We start from the raw sequence: 16,909 nt of genomic DNA, 5'->3' as shown, positions 1-16,909 counted from the left end.
GGACTCTCAGGCTCAGAAATCTTACACGTTTGCGTGAACTAATTGATGGTTAAAACTCTGGGCGTAACTCTGGCTTCCAGATAATGAGGACATTGGGTGTCCCTCTCTTCAGTCTACTAGGTCCTCAAAGCATCTCGCCCAAGTGTTTTAGAGCCAATGGCTGCACTTCAAAATTCAGCCCATGTCATTATGCAAGTAATGTCATTGCTGTGTTAATGTGAGCTTACTTGTGACACTTATAAAGATTATTATAATAAATACAACAGCCAATTTGTGCACAGTGTTCCAGAGATATCACTGATATTAGTTTATTGGAGCACCACAGAACGTCCTGCTCATCTTCAAATAAAGCTGTAAGACTATTTATCACTCCTTCGCCAGACAAATAAACACTTGATTTGAAAGCCAACAAGACAACTGTCCTTCAGTGCAACAACAACTTATCATTATGCACTCAGTCAACAGTGAGACCTACAGGCTTCGAAGTCAGAAGTAAGAGTGCTGACAATACCGAAAAGTTAACATTTTAAAAATCATCACATTGAATTTCGCATCCATTCCCACTCCTGGGCCACCAATCACCATTTAATCGGGGGCTTTGTGAAGGGCATCCAGAACAGTGGCCTGTTTCTGCTGAGCACCTGGTTGTCCTGTGATAATCATAATTTCCAGGTACCAATGGGTGGAAGAACATGAGAACATAAGAACTATGAACAGGAGTAGGACATCTGGCCCATCGAGCCTGCTCCGCCATTTAATGAGATCATGGCTGATCTTTGTGGACTCAGCTCCACTCTCCGGCCCGTACACCATATCCCCGAATCCCTTTATTCTTTAGAAAGGCATCTATCTTTTTCTTAAAAACGTTTAAAGAAGGAGCCTCAACTGCTTCACTGGGCAAGGAATTCCAGAGATTCACAACCCTTTGGGTGAAAAAGTTCCTCCTACACGCCGTCCTAAATCTACTTTCCCTTATTTTGAGGCTATGCCCCCTAGTTCTGCTTTCCCCGACCAGTGGAAACAACCTGCCCGCATCTATCCTATCTATTCCCTTCATAATTTTATATGTTTCAATAAGATCCCCCCGCATCCTTCTAAACTCCAATGAGTACAGTTCCCAGTCTACTCAATCTCTCATCATAATCTAATCCCCTCAACTCTGGGATCAACCTAGTGAATCTCCTCTGCACTCCCTCCAGTGCCAATATGTCCTTTCTCATGTAAGGAGACCAAAACTGAACACAATACTCCAGATGCGGCCTCACCAACACCCTATACAATTGCAGCATAACCTCCCTAGTCTTGAACTCCATCCCTCTAGCAATGAAAGACAAAACTCGATTAGCCTTCTTAATCACCTGTTGCACCTGCACACCAACCTTTTGCGACTCGTGCACCAGCACACCCAGGTCCCTCTGCACAGCAGCATGTTTTAACATCTTACCGTTTAAATAATAATCCATTCTGCTGTTATTCCTCTCAAAATGGATAGCCTCACACTTGGCAACATTGAATTCCATCTGCCAGACCCTAGCTCATTCACCTAACCTATCCAAATCCTTCTGCAGACTTCCAGTATCCTCTGCACTTTTTGCTTTACCACTCATCTTAGTGTCGTCTGCAAACTTTGACACATTGCACTTGGTCCCCAACTCCAAATCGTCTATGTAAATTGTGAACAACTGCGGGCCCAACACTGATCCTTGAGGGACCCCACTAGTTACAGGTTGCCAACCAGAGAAACACCCATTTATCCCCACTCTCTGCTTTCGGTTAGTTAACCAATCCTCTACCCATGCTACCACTTTACCCTCAATGCCATGCATTTTTAGTTTATGCAGCAACCTTTTGTGTGCCACCTTGTCAAAAGCTTTCTGGAAATCCAGATATACCACATCCATTGGCTCCCCGTTATGCACTGCACTGGTAACGTCCTCAAAAAATTCTACCAAATTAGTCAGACACGACCTACCCTTTGTGAACCCATGCTGCGTCTGCCCAATGGGACAATTTCCCTCCAGGTGCCCCGCTATCTCCTCCTTAATGATAGATTCCAGCATTTTCCCTACAACCGAAGTTAAGCTTACCGGCCTATAATTACCCGCTTTCTGCCGACTTCCTTTTTTAAACGGTGGTGTCACGTTTGCTACTTTCCAATCCTCTGGGACCACCCCAGAGTCTAGAGAATTTTCATAAATTATCACTAGTACGTTTACAATTTCCCTAACCATCTCTTTTAACACTCTGGGATGCATCCCATCAGGGCCAGGAGACTTGTCTACCTTTAGCCCCATTAGCTTGCCCAATACTGCCTCCTTAGTGATTACAATCATCTCAAGGTCCTCACCTATCATATCTTTATTTCCATCAGTCACTGGCATGTCATTTGTGTCCTCCACTGTGAAGACTGACCCAAAAAACCTGTTCAGCTCCTCAGCTATTTCCCCGTCTCCTATTATTAAATCTCCCTTCTCATCTTCCAAAGGACCAATATTTACCTTAGCCACTCTTTTTTGTCTTATATATTTGTAGAAGCTTTTACTATCTGCTTTTATGTTCTGAGCCAGTTTACTTTCATAGTCTACCTTACTCTTCTTTATGGCTTTTTTAGTAGCTTTCTGTTGTCCCCTAAAGACTTCCCAGTCCTCTAGTCTCCCACTAATTTTTGCCACTTTGTATGTTTTTTCCTTCAATTTGATACTCTCCCTCACCTCCTTAGATATCCACGGTCGATTTTTCCCCTTTCTACCGTCTTTCTTTTTTGTCGGTATGAACCTTTTCTGAACACTGTGAAAGATTGCTCGGAAGGTTCTCCACTGTTCCTCAACTGCTTCACCATGAAGTCTTTGCTCCCAGTCTACCTTAGCTAGTTCTTCTCTCATCCCATTGTAATCGCCTTTGTTTAAGCACAAAACACTAGTGTTTGATTTACCTTCTCATCCTCCATCTGTATGTTAAATTCCACCATATTGTGATCGCTCCTTCCAAGAGGATCCCGAACTATGAGATCATTAATCAATCCTGCCTCATTACACAGGACCAGATCTAGGACCGCTTGTTCCCTTGTAGGTTCCATTACATACTGTTCCAGGAAATTATCCCGGGCACATTCTATAAACTCCTCCTCAAGGCCGCCTTTACCAACCTGGTTAAATCAATCGATATGCAGATTAAAATCTCCCATGATAACCGCTGTACCATTTCTACATGCATCCGTTATTTATTTGCTTATTGCCTGCCCTACCATCCTGTTACTATATGGTGGCCTATAGACTACACCTGTCAGTGACCTTTTCGCCTTACTATTCCTGGTTTCCACCCAAATTGATTCAACCTTATCCTCCACAGCACCGATGTCATCCCTTACTATTGCCCGGATGCCATTCTTAAACAACAAAGCTACACCACCGCCCTTACCGTCCATTCTATCCTTTCGTATAGTCTGATACCCTTGGATATTTAACTCCCAGTCGTGACCATCTTTTAACCATGTTTCAGTAATGGCCACTAAATCATAGTCATTCACGATGATTTGCGCCATCAACTCATTTACCTTATTTTGTATACTACGAGCATTCAGGTAAAGTACACTTATGCTGTTTTTTATGTCTTTGTTATGAATCCTAACACCTTGATCAGTAACTTTTCGCAATTAATTTTTCCTCTTACCCTTTCTCCTAATTTTCCTCGTCTTTGACCCCATATCTCTACATAATAACCTGTCACGTAACCTGCTGCCTTGATCTCCATTGACCATTATACTGTCCATAGCTTTACACTTCCCTTCCCCCTAACTTGCTAGTTTAAAGTCCTTGTGAACAACCTATTTATCCTATTCGCTAGAACACTGGTCCCAGAATGGTTCAGGTAAAGACCGTCCCAACGGTACAGGTCCCTCCTGCCCCAGTACTGATGCCAATGCCCCATGAAATGGAATCCCTCTTTCCCGCACCACTCCTTTAGCCACGTGTTAACTTCCCTAATTTTCTCAACCCTATGCCAATTGGCACGTGGCTCGGGTAGTAATCCAGAGATTATAACCCTGGAGGACCTGTTCTTTAATTTAGTCCCTAGTGTTTGATAATCCCCAAACAGGTCCTCTTTCCTAGTCTTACCTATGTTGTTAGTCCCGACGTGGACCACAACAACTGGATCCTCCCCCTCCCTCTCCAAAATCCTTTCAAGCCGATCAGAGATGTCCCTCACCCTGGCACCGGGCAGGCAACATACCATGCGGGACTCTCGATCTGGCTTCCAAAGGATGCCATCAATCCCCCTAATTATAGAATCCCCTACAACTACCACTTGTCTTTTTGCTCCCCCCTCTTGAATGGCTTCCTGTACCACGGTGCAGTGGTCAGTCAACGCATCCTCCCTACAGCCCTCTTCCTCATCCACACAGGGAGCAAGTACCTCATACATGTTGGACAAGGTCAAGGGCTGAGGCTCCTCAACTCCTAAACTCAGGATCCCCCTACCTGGAAGGCTCGACCTGTTGGTAGAAGTCAGAAGTGGTCTAACCAGCAGACTTTAAAGGGATCCCTTGACAATAAATTTTGTATAAAATCAGCTCTGCTTTTATAACCATCACCTGCACCGTGAATGTGTCAGTTTATTACACTACTCAAATTATCTCTCCTTCAATTTTGCTTCCCTTTGTGAGTGTAGTGGAAAGTACACAAGTCTTGTCTTATGCATCTTCAGTGCGCCCCTTTAATGGGAGGTGCATGCCACTGATGTGACGTTTTGCACCTTTAAGTACGAGGTCAAGTACAGATGGCACATTATTCTCTGCACTGGCTGGTTCCGACTGCCTTTCTACCATTCTCTGATGGAAATGGCTGGGTTAGGTAATCACCTCAAGAGATAACTGCTTCATCATCCTGGTCTCTTCCTGCTGCTAGGTGCCCAATGCAGATATACCAGGAGCCTGTGAGGGGACAGACCATTGGCCAACACTCAGGAGTGGTCACGTTTACCATCAAGGTCCTCTCGAGTCAATCCCCTTAGTATCTTCAGGTCAAGAATTAGATCTCCAGCAAACGGACCCGGGTTACCAAAAACAGCAACTGCATCGGTGTTCGTGTCCTCCCATCCTCAGGTTCCCCTTTAAGTGACCATGGGGTGTCAGTCATTTCAAGGCAAACAGCAAATTTCCCTCTCACAGTTCTGTATAGACATCACAGCTGTGCTGGTTCACATTCCCTGCCGTTCTATATAAGCAGTGAAGGTTCTCAAGAGGAACATATGATACACTCATGCTGATTAATTACTGCAACTCTGTGCACACATTACCTAACACTTAATCCTTGTGGCACGTTTTGGGTACCTCATCCGTCGAAACCTCCTGACCTGCTTTACAGTGGATGTATGCGAGATGGTGCTTTGGGGTCTAAGGTGCTCAGCAGCCATTCACAGAAGGTGGTAACTGTTTGTTCATTGCAGGAGGCCCTGGCACAAAGGGAAAAGAGATGTGTTGGCAGAGAGTGTAGGGAAGGAAGGGAATAGAGCAAGTACACATTGCGTGCACAGTAACAAGGTTAATATAGTGGCACTCTACTACTGAATTTGTAGCACATTATGCAAATTTCACACAGATTGTAAGAGAGCACTTACCTGATGAACCTAGCAAGATCTTTCCTTACCCATAATCTCTCAGGCCTCCACCTCCACAATTTGTAGAACAATCTCCTCATAAAGCTGGAGCAATGCAGGTTGGCTGGGTTACTGAACGACCCCTGGGGCCCAGAACTTGAGCAACACAGATCTGCAGATCTTCATGGATGAGATGTAACCAAGGACACACCAGCCATTGGGCCTTTCAACAAATAAACCAACGACCGAGTGTACAATTTGAAAACACATCCCGGAATGCTAGTTAACCAACTAAACACTTAGATAATCATTATAACTAGCACATTATGGAACACTTCACCTTTTGAATGTACAATTTTTTGAAAAAGGAAGCACAGGTGTAAACTAGAAAAAGATTGAAAATCTTTTTTTTTTTAAAATCTGCGAGTTATCGAACCGTTGAAGGCGAGAGAGTTAATTGCCCATTCCTAGTTATCCTTGAGACGGTGGAGGTGAGCTGCCTTCTTGAACTGTTGCAGTCCATGTGGAGTAGGTAAATCCATAGTGCTGTTCAGGAGGGAGTTTCAGGATTCTGAATCAGCGATAGTGAAGGAACAGTGGGGACTTCCGGTGGCAGCCATGGACTGAGTGGTCACACATTTGGGGACTCCCGCTCAAGGTGGATTTTTCTGGTTGTTCCCCATCCAAAGGGTGTAGTATTTGAGGGGGAACGGTGCAGGTGTACCCAGGGAACGTAATACTCCTCTGGTGTGGCTGGTGCATGGATCAGCGGACGAGGAGTGCCACGAGAAAGAAAGAGCAGTTGGAGTAGGACAGTTTTCGTCGAGCGTCACAAGGAAAACTGCCGGGGGGGGGGGGGGGGGAGAAGAGAGAGGAGAAGGGGGGTGCGCTGCCCGCCCAGTGGTCGACAGAGCAGCTGGTGGAGGTCTTGAACAGCAAGTTCCAGCAGAAGAGGGAGGAGGCCCTGGAAGGCCTGGCTAAGGTGGTGGAGCCTCTGAGATCTAGGATTGAGCAAGTCGAGCAGAGGCTGGACTCCCAGGGCCGAGCGATTCAGAAAGTTCCCGGTGGGTGACTTTCCAGAAACAGGACCTTTACTTTGACAGGACAGAGGAGGCAATGGACTTTATGAGGGACATTGGACTGGGAGAAGTGTGAGGACATTGAACTTTGGAGGAGTGTTGTGTGCTTTTTAAAATGTCTGGGGGCGGGTATTTCTGGGCAGGTCTTGGCGGGGGAGGGGCAGTGATGGTGAGTGTGCCTTGGGGAGCAACAGAAGGAAAGAGGAGAAGTTGGAGGCCTTGGGCGGGGCCACCATGCTAGCTGGACGGGCTAGTTAACGGGAGTGGAGTGGAGTATTTCCAGGAAGGTATGCGGTGTGGGGGGTTATTGACAAGGGTGTGGCGCAGCTGGGAAGGGATCGATGGTGGACACCAGAGAGTGGGCCTGGAGGGTCATGTGGAATGCAAGGGGGGTGTATAGGCCAGTTAAACGATCACGCGTGTTCACGCATCTGAGGAGTCTGATGGCGGTCGCAACATTATTGCAAGAGTTGCACATGGGGCATCAGACGAGGCGAAGGAAGGGATGGGTGAGGCAGATGTTCCACTCGGAGATGGATATGACGTCAAGGTCGGTGGTGTTCGCGGTCGGAACATTGTGACCAATCCGGGGAGAGGTATGTGATAGTTAGTAGGATGCTGGAGGGGTTGCCGGTGGTTCTGGTAAACGTTTATGCCCCGAATTGGGATGACGTGGATTTTATGAGGTGGGTGTTGGGGACGATTTCAGACTTGGGACTCACATCAGTTGATTATGGGGGGTGATTTTAACACGGACATGGATCCAAGCTTGGACAGGTCGCGTCCTAAGTCGTCGAGGTTGTTGGCTGTGGCGAGGGTGCGGAGGGTGTTCATGGAGCGTATGGGGGGGTGGGATGGACCCTTGGAGGTTTGGAAGGCCGAGGGTGAAGGAGTTTTCATACTTCTCCCACGTGCATTGGCGTACTCCCGGATTGACAGTTTTGTGATGGAAAAGGCGCTGCTGGCGGGACGACCAAGTCGGGATATTCGGCGATTGTGGTTTCCGACCACGCACCACATTGGGTGGATTTGCGGGTGGCTCAGGGGGAGGCCCAACGACCGCAGTGGAGATTAGATGAGGGGCTGTTGGCGTATGGGGTGGTGTGCGAGAGGGTACAGGCTGCCATTCGGGGCTAGGTGCAGTTGAACGATACCGGGGAGGTCACACCCACCAGCACTTAAGGCTGTAGTCAGATGGGAGTTTATTTTGTTTCAAGCGCACAGGGAGAAGGCGGAGCGGGAGGAAAGGGCAAGACTGGTGGATGACATTTTAAGTGTGGACAGGAGGTATTCAGGGGCGCCAGAGGCAAGGTTGTTGAAGGAGAGACAGAGAGAGGCTCCAGATGGAGTTTGGGCTAGTCTATACAGGTAAGGCGGTGGGACAGTTGTGGAGGGCCAGAGCGGCAGTGTAGGAGTATGGGGAATAGGCGAGCAGGATGTTGGCCCATAAGATGAAGAAGCAGGCGACGGTGAGGGAGATTGGTAGAGTTATAGATGATGAGGGCAAGGTGGATATGGACCCGAAGGGAGTGAACGGGATGTTTGAGGCGTTTTATACAAGGCTGTACAAGTCAGAGCCACCGACCAAGGAGAATGTGATGCGGCAGTTCTTGTATGGGTTGGAGATTCCCAAAGTGGAGGAGGGGCTGGTTCAGGGCCTGGGGGTCCCAATTGGGCTGAGGGAGGTGATGGATGGTATGGGGACGATGCAAGCAGGCAAGGCCCCGGGCCCAGATAAGTCCCCGGTAGAGTTTTATAAAATATTTGGGGCAGACCTGGGGCCACTGCCTCCGAGTGCATATAATGAAGCGAGGAAGGGAGGGGGAACTCCCTCCCCTTCTTGATATAGAATATACAGTGCAGAAGGAGGCTATTCAGCCCATCAAGTCTGCACCGACCCACTTAAGCCCTCACTTCCACCCTATCCCCGTAACCCAATAACCCCTCCTAACCTTTCTGGTCAGTAAGGGCTATTTATCATGGCCAATCCACCTAACCTGCAAGTCCTTGGACTGTGGGAGGAAACCAGAGCACCCGGAGGAAACCCACAGATAAGGGGTGAACGTGCAGACTCCGCACAGACAATCCCCCCCCCCCCCCCCCCCCCCGCAACATTGTCACAGCCTTCCATCTCCCTGATTTATAAAAAAGATAAAGATCCTTTTGGAGAGAATTCTCAGGGACAAGATTTATACCCATTTGGAAACAAATGCACTCATTAGCGATAGTATGGTTTTGTGAAGGGGAGGTCGTGTCTCACTAACTTGATAGAGTTTTTCGAGGAGGTCACAAAGATGATTGATGTGGGGAGGGTGGTGGATGTTGTTTACATGGACATCAGTAAAGCCTTTGGACAAGGTGCCTCATGGCAGACTGGTACAAAAGGTGAAGTCACACAGGATCAGCGGTGAGGTGGTAAAATGGATACTGAACTGGCTCGGTCACAGAAGGCAGAGGGTAGCAGTAGAAGGGTGTTTTTTCTGAATGGGAGGTTCTGACTAGTGATGTTCCACAGGGATCTGTGCTGGGGCCTCTGTTGTTTGTAGTACACATAAACGATTTGGAGGAAAATGTCGCTGGTCTGATTAGTAATTTCACGGGTGACACCAAGGTTGGTGGAGTGGCACGTAGTGTTGAGGATCGTCAGAGGATACAGCAAGACGTAGATAGGTTGGAGACTTGGGCAGAGAAATGGTAAATAGAGTTTAGTACAGACAAATGTGGGCAATGCATTTTGATAGGTCTAACATAGAGGTCTAACATAGAGGGTAAATATATTTTTTTAAGTGAAGGAACAGTGATAGAAACCATAAAACATAGGAACAAAAATAAGCCATTTGGCCCATCGAATATCATGGCTGATATTTTTCTCATTCCTATTCTCCTCCTTTCTCATCCATCAAGAACTTATCTATCTCAGTCTTAAAGATATTTGGTGATTTGGCCTCCACAGCCTTCTGCTGCAATGAGTTCCACAGATTCACCACCATCTGGTTGAAGAAACTCCTCCTCATCTCAGTTTTAAAGGATCATCCCTTCAGTCTGAGGCTGTGGCCTCGGATTATAGTTTATCCTACTAGTGGAAACATCCTCTCCATGTTCACCCTATCTAGACCTCTCAGTATTCTGTAAGTTTCAATAAGTTCCCCCCTCACCCTTCTAAACTCCACTTAGTACAGACCCAGAGTACTCAACCGCTCCTTATATAATAAGTCCTTCATTCCAGGCGTCATTCTTGTGAACCTCCTCTGGACCCTCTCCCAAGGCCAGCATATCCTTCCTTAGATACAAGGCCCAAAGCTGCTCACAATATTCCAAATGGGGTCTGAGCAGAGCAGTATACAGCCTGAACAGTGCATCTCTGCTCTTGTATTCTAGCCTTCTCGACATGAATGCTAACATTTCAAGTCAGGAAGTTTCAAGTAGTGGTGTTCCCTACATCTGTTTCTCTCGTCCCTGTAGGTGGTAGAAGTCACAAAGAAGCCTCAGTGAGTTGCTGCAGTGACTATAGTAGATGGTACACATCAGTCACTATGCATCAGTGGTAGAGTGAGCAAATATTTCCGGTGTTGATGAGGTGCTCATAAAGTGGGGCTACTTTGTCCTGGATGGTGTCGAGCTTCTGAAATTTTGATAGAGCTGCACTCATCCAGACAAGTGGAGAGTATTCCATCACACTCCTGATTTTTGCTTTGTAGGTGGTGGACAGACTTAAGTCTGGAGGGGAATTACTCCCCCCAGAATTCCTAACTTCTGACCTGCTGTTGTTGATATTTATATGACTGGTCCGTTAAGTCCCTGATTCAGTTAATTCCCCATCAAGCAGATAGTATGAGGCAGTTGCAAAGCCGGATTCATGACATAAACGTCAGTGGATGGAGTAGGTGTGGAAAGCGATTACAGAGAAAGTGAAATAAAATTCATATTTAACAACACCAGGAGACATTACAGGCGTGATGAAAGTTGCCACAGTATGAAATGCAATGGAGTTTGCATAATCTGCATATGTCTAACTAATCCAGTAACCTTCTGGAGTTGCAAAAAAGTGAATTTGCTGACATAGTTGAAAATCAACATCAGCAGGAACCAAAAAAGATCCTCAAAAGCAGAAGCGGAGAAAGATTGACACTGTAATTGTGTGCTGTCGACGTGATTATAATGTGCTTAGTGAGCTATCAAACACACTCACAAACGCTTTTATATCGTAGAATCCCTACAGAGCAGAAGGAGGCCATTTGGCCCATCGAGTCTGCACCGATCCTTCAAAAGAGCACCCACCCAAACCCACATCCTCACCCCATCTCCGTAACCCCACCTAATCTTTTTGACTCTAAGGAGCAATTTTGCATGGCCAATCCACCTAACCTGGACATCGTTGGAGTGTGGGATGAAAACAGAGCAAACCCACGCAGACAGAAGGAGAAAGTCCACTCCACATAGTCACCCGAGGCTGGAATTGAACCCAGGTCCCTGGTGCCATGAGGCAGCAGTGCTAACTACTGTGCCACCCTAAATGGAAATCACCTCTGGCAACAGTGGGAAATTCAGGAAATCAATTAATCAAACCATTACAATTTCCATCTGCCGAGTGACAGCATGCCTAAATATGCACATTGGCTTATATGTGTCTTTTACATCTTCATTGCAGATCTGCCACAAGGCCACCAGAAGGAACAAGCGTTCCAGCAACAAACCTCATCACAGCATTCAGTGTCATCACTTCAATAGTCCTCAGCCCACAAAGGGACTCTGGAGAGTATGACACATGTACGGTATATAAGCAGGCGAGACAGAGACCGAAGGCTGATTGGTGGTGATTAATGAGCATTCTGTTGGATCCTGTTGAATTAATTCAGGATTCCAACATGCATCAAATGTATACACCAGACTTTCCATCTTCTGGCAGACATTTCTGCAAAGTGGCTTCTTAAGGTAGTCATTGAGCAGTGACGAATGTGATATAAAATAGTTACTTTAGAGATATTAGTTACTGTAATGTAGAGATAGGCCAGTCTCATTCTGGTGAGTTCACAGACAAAGGATTTCAGACCGCATGGCAAAGCAAGGAGGAGGTGTGTCCACCAAAGGAGGAGAAAAGGATGCTGGGTAATAAGGGGGCCAGAGGAAGGGATGAGAAGTGAGCCAATCAGAATGTATGACCAGGTCAGGAGGGGTATAGGATGACCTATGGGAATCGTGTATGTGAAACTTGATACCATTTGAATTTATTTGCAGAAATCCCTTTGTCTCTTTGTTCATTCGCTTTCTGGGGTGTAGGAGACTGGATGTGTCCTATGCTTCTGTGAAATGAATCAGGCTTGCAAGCCAAATAAAATAACTAATGCTGTACTGCAAATCCATCTCGACTTTTATTGAGGCCAGACTGACGGATAAAGAAATTTGAATATTGTCAGCAGTATCAGCAGACAAACCCTCCGTGACGCAGGCATCACTGTATAAGTCCTTCCACTGATAATGCACACTGACGTCCACCTTTCATGAAGTGACAACAGCCAGCTTGAATAGATTCTAGAAAATAACAGGTGGGGGATTCAGAGACCTCACGGCGGTACAATGCTGTGCACTCGGAAAGCACAGTGGTTGACATCAAGAGTCAGCCATCTGTACAGTATTTGACGAGCAACATGGGAATAGGCAAATGGCTCTCAATAGCTGGCAGTACTTTGCTGCAGCTGCCGGAAGTATAGAAGTCCAAAAACTACGTAAAAGAAGGACCACCTGGACCCAACTCTCATCAAGGTAAACATCCAGCTGAATAACAAGTAGGCTGCAACATATCTCAGGAAGCTGCTACTCCGATTTGTTGCAGAATTACATCATTTAAGGAAATTGCAATGCAGTGATACTATTAATTCACCTATCACAAGGATTATATACGATGATTTGTCAATCAAAACCTGGCCAGGGTCGAGGGAAATCTGGTTTTGGAGAATTCATTTGTTGACCTTCCTTCGTTAGGCTTTACCTGCAAGCGTATCATATTACTAAACTGTCATCGGGAAAATTTAGTGATCTGTTCAAATGTGGGACCCAAGCCTGACCACCGTATGATTTTAAGGCCACCTTTTGTCATGATCTTTCTAAATTTCTAATTACAGAAAATACTCTACAGTTGGGGGAGGGGGGTGCATCTTGACACACAGCACTTACCACAAGAGGCCAAAATGTGTTCCCCAAAACCCTTTGAGGAAACAGAAAATCTCTTAAAATATAAAACACAAAATCTGAGAGTGCATGTTTAGCATTTAACGCTTATTACTCCGAGGCCACAGTGCAATACGTACATGCCCCAAGACCATTGATCATCCTGTTTGGACCTATCAGGTTGTAAAGATCACTAACATTAACTTAACAATTCCTTTCACTTGGAATTAAATGGTTCTGTTGACGATCCCATTTTCTATGAGTTTGCAGCATTTACATTCACTTTCTCATTTATCTATTGTTTTAAACTGGAAACGGTCCACCTAGTACTGCAGAGCCAACTGCTGATAGTGCCTTGGACAAACGTTCAGAGTAATTTATGTAGGTGACTCACTGCATTAATTCCACACAAAGTTGGTCACAACAATGTGACAAAATACAAAGCAAATAATTCATACTTCATTGTCACGAATTATTCATAAACTTCTTTTATATGAAAGTAACAAAAGATATCGCTTTTTAAAAAAAGTTTAGTTTGATGGAACTGCCATAGCCATAATTGCATTTGTTTATTGCAAGTTGGAGAATGGACTGGACATTTTCCTCTACATTCATTCTTGTGCTCCCCTCTATATTCCATTTCTGGTGAAAAGCAATTTACTAGATGGTCCTATGATGCTTTTATTCGTATCGAGGAGAGTGCCTTCCAAATTTCACGCTCTGAAGAGAAGCTTCAAATTCTCAGGAGCTAAATTTGGCACTAAATTTGGCAATAGATCTTGTCGACCAAAGCAATTATCTGCTTTAAACATAATCCACATGTAGCATTTGTGCCAAAATATTAATACTTTTGCTTTAAGCATCTTTGGACCTTTCTTTACATTAAAAGGATATAAAGTTGTTCCTGTTTACTTTTAGATATAGTGGAGTTTTTTCCTGACCAACACCTTTGTAATTTTATTCAATTTAAAATAAATGTAAAATCAAATAAGCCAAGTTTGGAAGAAGTGACAGAACTAGCCCTTAAATTGACATAATTGGGGTGGCATGTGGCGCAGTGGTTAGCACTGGGACTGCGACGCTGAGGACCCGTGTTCGAATCCCGGCCCTGGGTCACTGTCCGTGTGGCGTTTGCACATTCTCCCCATGTCTGCGTGGGTTTCATCCCCACAACCCAAAGGTGTGCAGGTTAGGTGGATTGGCTATGCTAAATTGCCCCTTAGTTGGAGAAAAAATAATTGTGTACTCTAAATTTATTTTTTAAAAGTTGGCATAATTGCATGTCCTGTTGTTCACCACTGGGATATAGGGTTCGATTTAGCGGCGCTTTATCCCCGATTTGTGCCGATGAATAGCGGGGTGAATCTCCACAGATGCACACAAAACCAGGCATAGATTTTCTGTTTAATCGCACCCAGTGTGATTTATAACATGGGTCCAGCAAGGTCAGAAATACTTTTGTTCCTGCTCCCTGCATGGTCAGGCATCCTTCCCCACAGACTTTTTCTCTCAACTTGTTTCTATCACAAGCCTCCCACAGTGCACAACCAAATGTCCGTCTCTCTTACCATCTTAACTGGATTCCTTCCTTGCTTCTGACAAGTGCTTCTTCCCTCTGCCAAAATTTTTTTCCCTTTTCTCAAGACTTTCTCTCTCTCTCTTCCTCCTCATGTCCCAAATAAGATAATTCTCTCGCCCTCTCTCTCTCTCTCTCTCTCCAATTACCATGCAGGCCACCCATTTTTCAGCCAATGTTTGTATAGAACATTCCAGTTCTCAAGTGAGCTTTTGTCCTTCTTGAACCAAGTTTACACCTGAGATTACATAGCCTAGGGCCCACAATTACCCTATTTAACAACAACAATACTAACAGGAATTCACATAATATTCTCTTTTCGCCTTCTTTGTCAGTCCTAAAGACAAAGCAGATTCCACTCAGCACCTGGTTGGTACAGGCTAAAACTGAATTAAGTTATGTTTAAACAAATTAGGCAACGATGACAAAAGGTACAGAAGCTTCATAAGAGATTTCCGAATAGTTCACAAGAAGGTTAATTTCCAGTTTATGTTTTCCTCAGGTAAAAATGAATAGACCAGCACAATACTAAAACTTTCTGCTTCTTCCACATTGCTTTCATTATAAACCACTTTGCTGCAAGTCAGTCAACTGAATTAAGGTCAAGAATCTCAAGAGGTTTCCCCTTACTGTTGAATTTTACAGCTTCCTGATCATGTTAGTTTAGAAGACTTGCAACAAGGAAAAATTTCCACCATATCCCAAAAATATTTGGGTGAGAAGTCTTGTTCCTAGGGAATAAAGGTTAGTTATGAATGAGATCAGAGATTGATATTAATGCAATACAATCGATGTCAGAGAGGTGTCGCTGTCAGATGATCTCCGATGGACTACCTTGTTCGGTTACAGCACAAGACTATCGGAGGATGAGGAAACCCTTGAGGTATAAGTCTCCCTAAAGAGGCCAAACACTCCTGCTAACTCACGGGAGTACCTGGCTTGTGACCAACCAAAATGGAGATGGCTCATTCAGGAAGGCACCAAGCACATCCACGGACTTCGTTGGGAACTTGCAGAGGCCAAATCGAGGCTTTGGAGGAGGCAGACAAAACTCCAAACAACTCATCTACCAACCCTTCAAGCACCACTTACCCCACATATGACACATTGCACGTTTGGATTCATCAGCCATCTCAGGATGCATCGAACCACAAATGATCCTCCAATCCTGAGGAGCTGCCTAAGAAGACGAACATGCACAAACCCAAAAAGATAAAATATTGTCGTCCTCTCGACAAATTAATAATACTGTGTGCAAACTCATTCTCTCCCTTTTCCCCTGAATAAGATCTCCTCTGCTTCTCCCTCACCTCCTCTTACCATTCCCCCAATTCCCTCCAGCACTGTCATGTGGAAATAAATTCAAGAATTTTTCAGAAACACACTACAGAACATATTGCCTTCCTACATCTCCTTCCCTTCAATTTGTGAAGGGGGCAGCACGGTGGCACAGTAGTTAGCATTGCTGCTTCACGGCGCCGGGGTCCCAGGTTCGATCCCGGCTCTGGGTCACTGTCCATGTGGAGTTTGCACATTCTCCCCGTGTTTGCGTGGGTTTCGCCCCCACCACCCAAAGATGTGCAGGATAGGTGGATTGGCCACGCTAAATTGTCCCTTGATTGGAAAAAATGAATTGGGTATTCTAAATTTATTTTTAAAAATTTTAAATTGTGAAGGAAAGAACAGATTTGCATACTGGTGCAAAGAGCACAAGAAGAATATAGCAAATAACCTGCCTTTTCTATTCGGGTAATATTGCACGAGGGAGAAATCTTAGCGAGAACATGGAGGTCTATCTGCTCTTCTGCAACTGGTGCCATGGGATAATTTATAAATCAGCCAAGAGAGCAGGAGTTCAATTTAATATTTCATCAAAAAGGCAGCACTTCTGACAGGGAAACATCCAGGCTGGAAGGGGACTTGAACTCACCATCTTGCGACCCGAGTGCTCACACTGAACAAAGATCACGACTCTTCATTTTGCTCCACCTTCACATTATCCCACCCTCCTACGAATTTATTCTCAATCTCTCTTCGTTACCTCCTCTGTTTTGCTACTCCTCTACTTGCACTATCACCTGGGAAGAATGCAAGAAAGCCAGAGAGAGGACCGTGAGCGAGAAAGGAAACACAAAAAGGTCAGAGAGAAGTGGGGGGAGGGGGAGAGAGGGAGAGAAGAGGGAGGGTAAAGCGAGAGAATGAGACCGCGAGAGTGAGAGAAGAAAAAGAGGCGAGACAAAAAGTGGGGGGAGGGGAAGAGAAAGAGAGGGGGTGGGCATGTGCCCACGAGCGTGGAGAATCCTAATCCTGGATATTATGGTCAAGAAGCAGATGAACAAATTATCAGCATATTCTTGCGCATGCTGTGTAAGGGATGGCCAGGAGGTGAGAAATGACTGCAGGGATTTTGGGAACGTCTTTGCTAAGGAGGCAGGCAAATTTTTAACAGGTTCACTCTGAACCTGGGAGAAACAGTGAGGGAGAAGCAGATTAC

The 16,909-nt window shown here is 45.4% G+C and overlaps 1 protein-coding gene across 7 annotated transcripts in view; it reads right to left on the bottom strand.

The window, feature by feature from the left end:
- LOC140421442 (1-phosphatidylinositol 4,5-bisphosphate phosphodiesterase beta-4-like) overlaps positions 1-16,909 on the bottom strand; it is a 677,584-nt gene that overhangs the window by 571,228 nt on the left and 89,447 nt on the right. Inside the window, exon 3 of one of the 7 annotated variants that reach the window (XM_072506171.1) lies at positions 5,296-5,451. The exons of the other annotated variants lie outside the window; for them this stretch is intronic. The gene's annotated coding sequence lies outside the window, so the exon portion shown is untranslated. The remainder of the gene's footprint in view (positions 1-5,295; positions 5,452-16,909) is intronic. 7 annotated transcript variants of the gene reach the window in all.

This window comes from Scyliorhinus torazame, chromosome 1, assembly GCF_047496885.1.
Source record: "Scyliorhinus torazame isolate Kashiwa2021f chromosome 1, sScyTor2.1, whole genome shotgun sequence".
In the NCBI taxonomy this organism is placed as follows: domain Eukaryota; kingdom Metazoa; phylum Chordata; class Chondrichthyes; order Carcharhiniformes; family Scyliorhinidae; genus Scyliorhinus; species Scyliorhinus torazame.
Note: the sequence above shows the minus strand (reverse complement) of the source record. Positions and strands in the feature narration are given on the sequence as shown.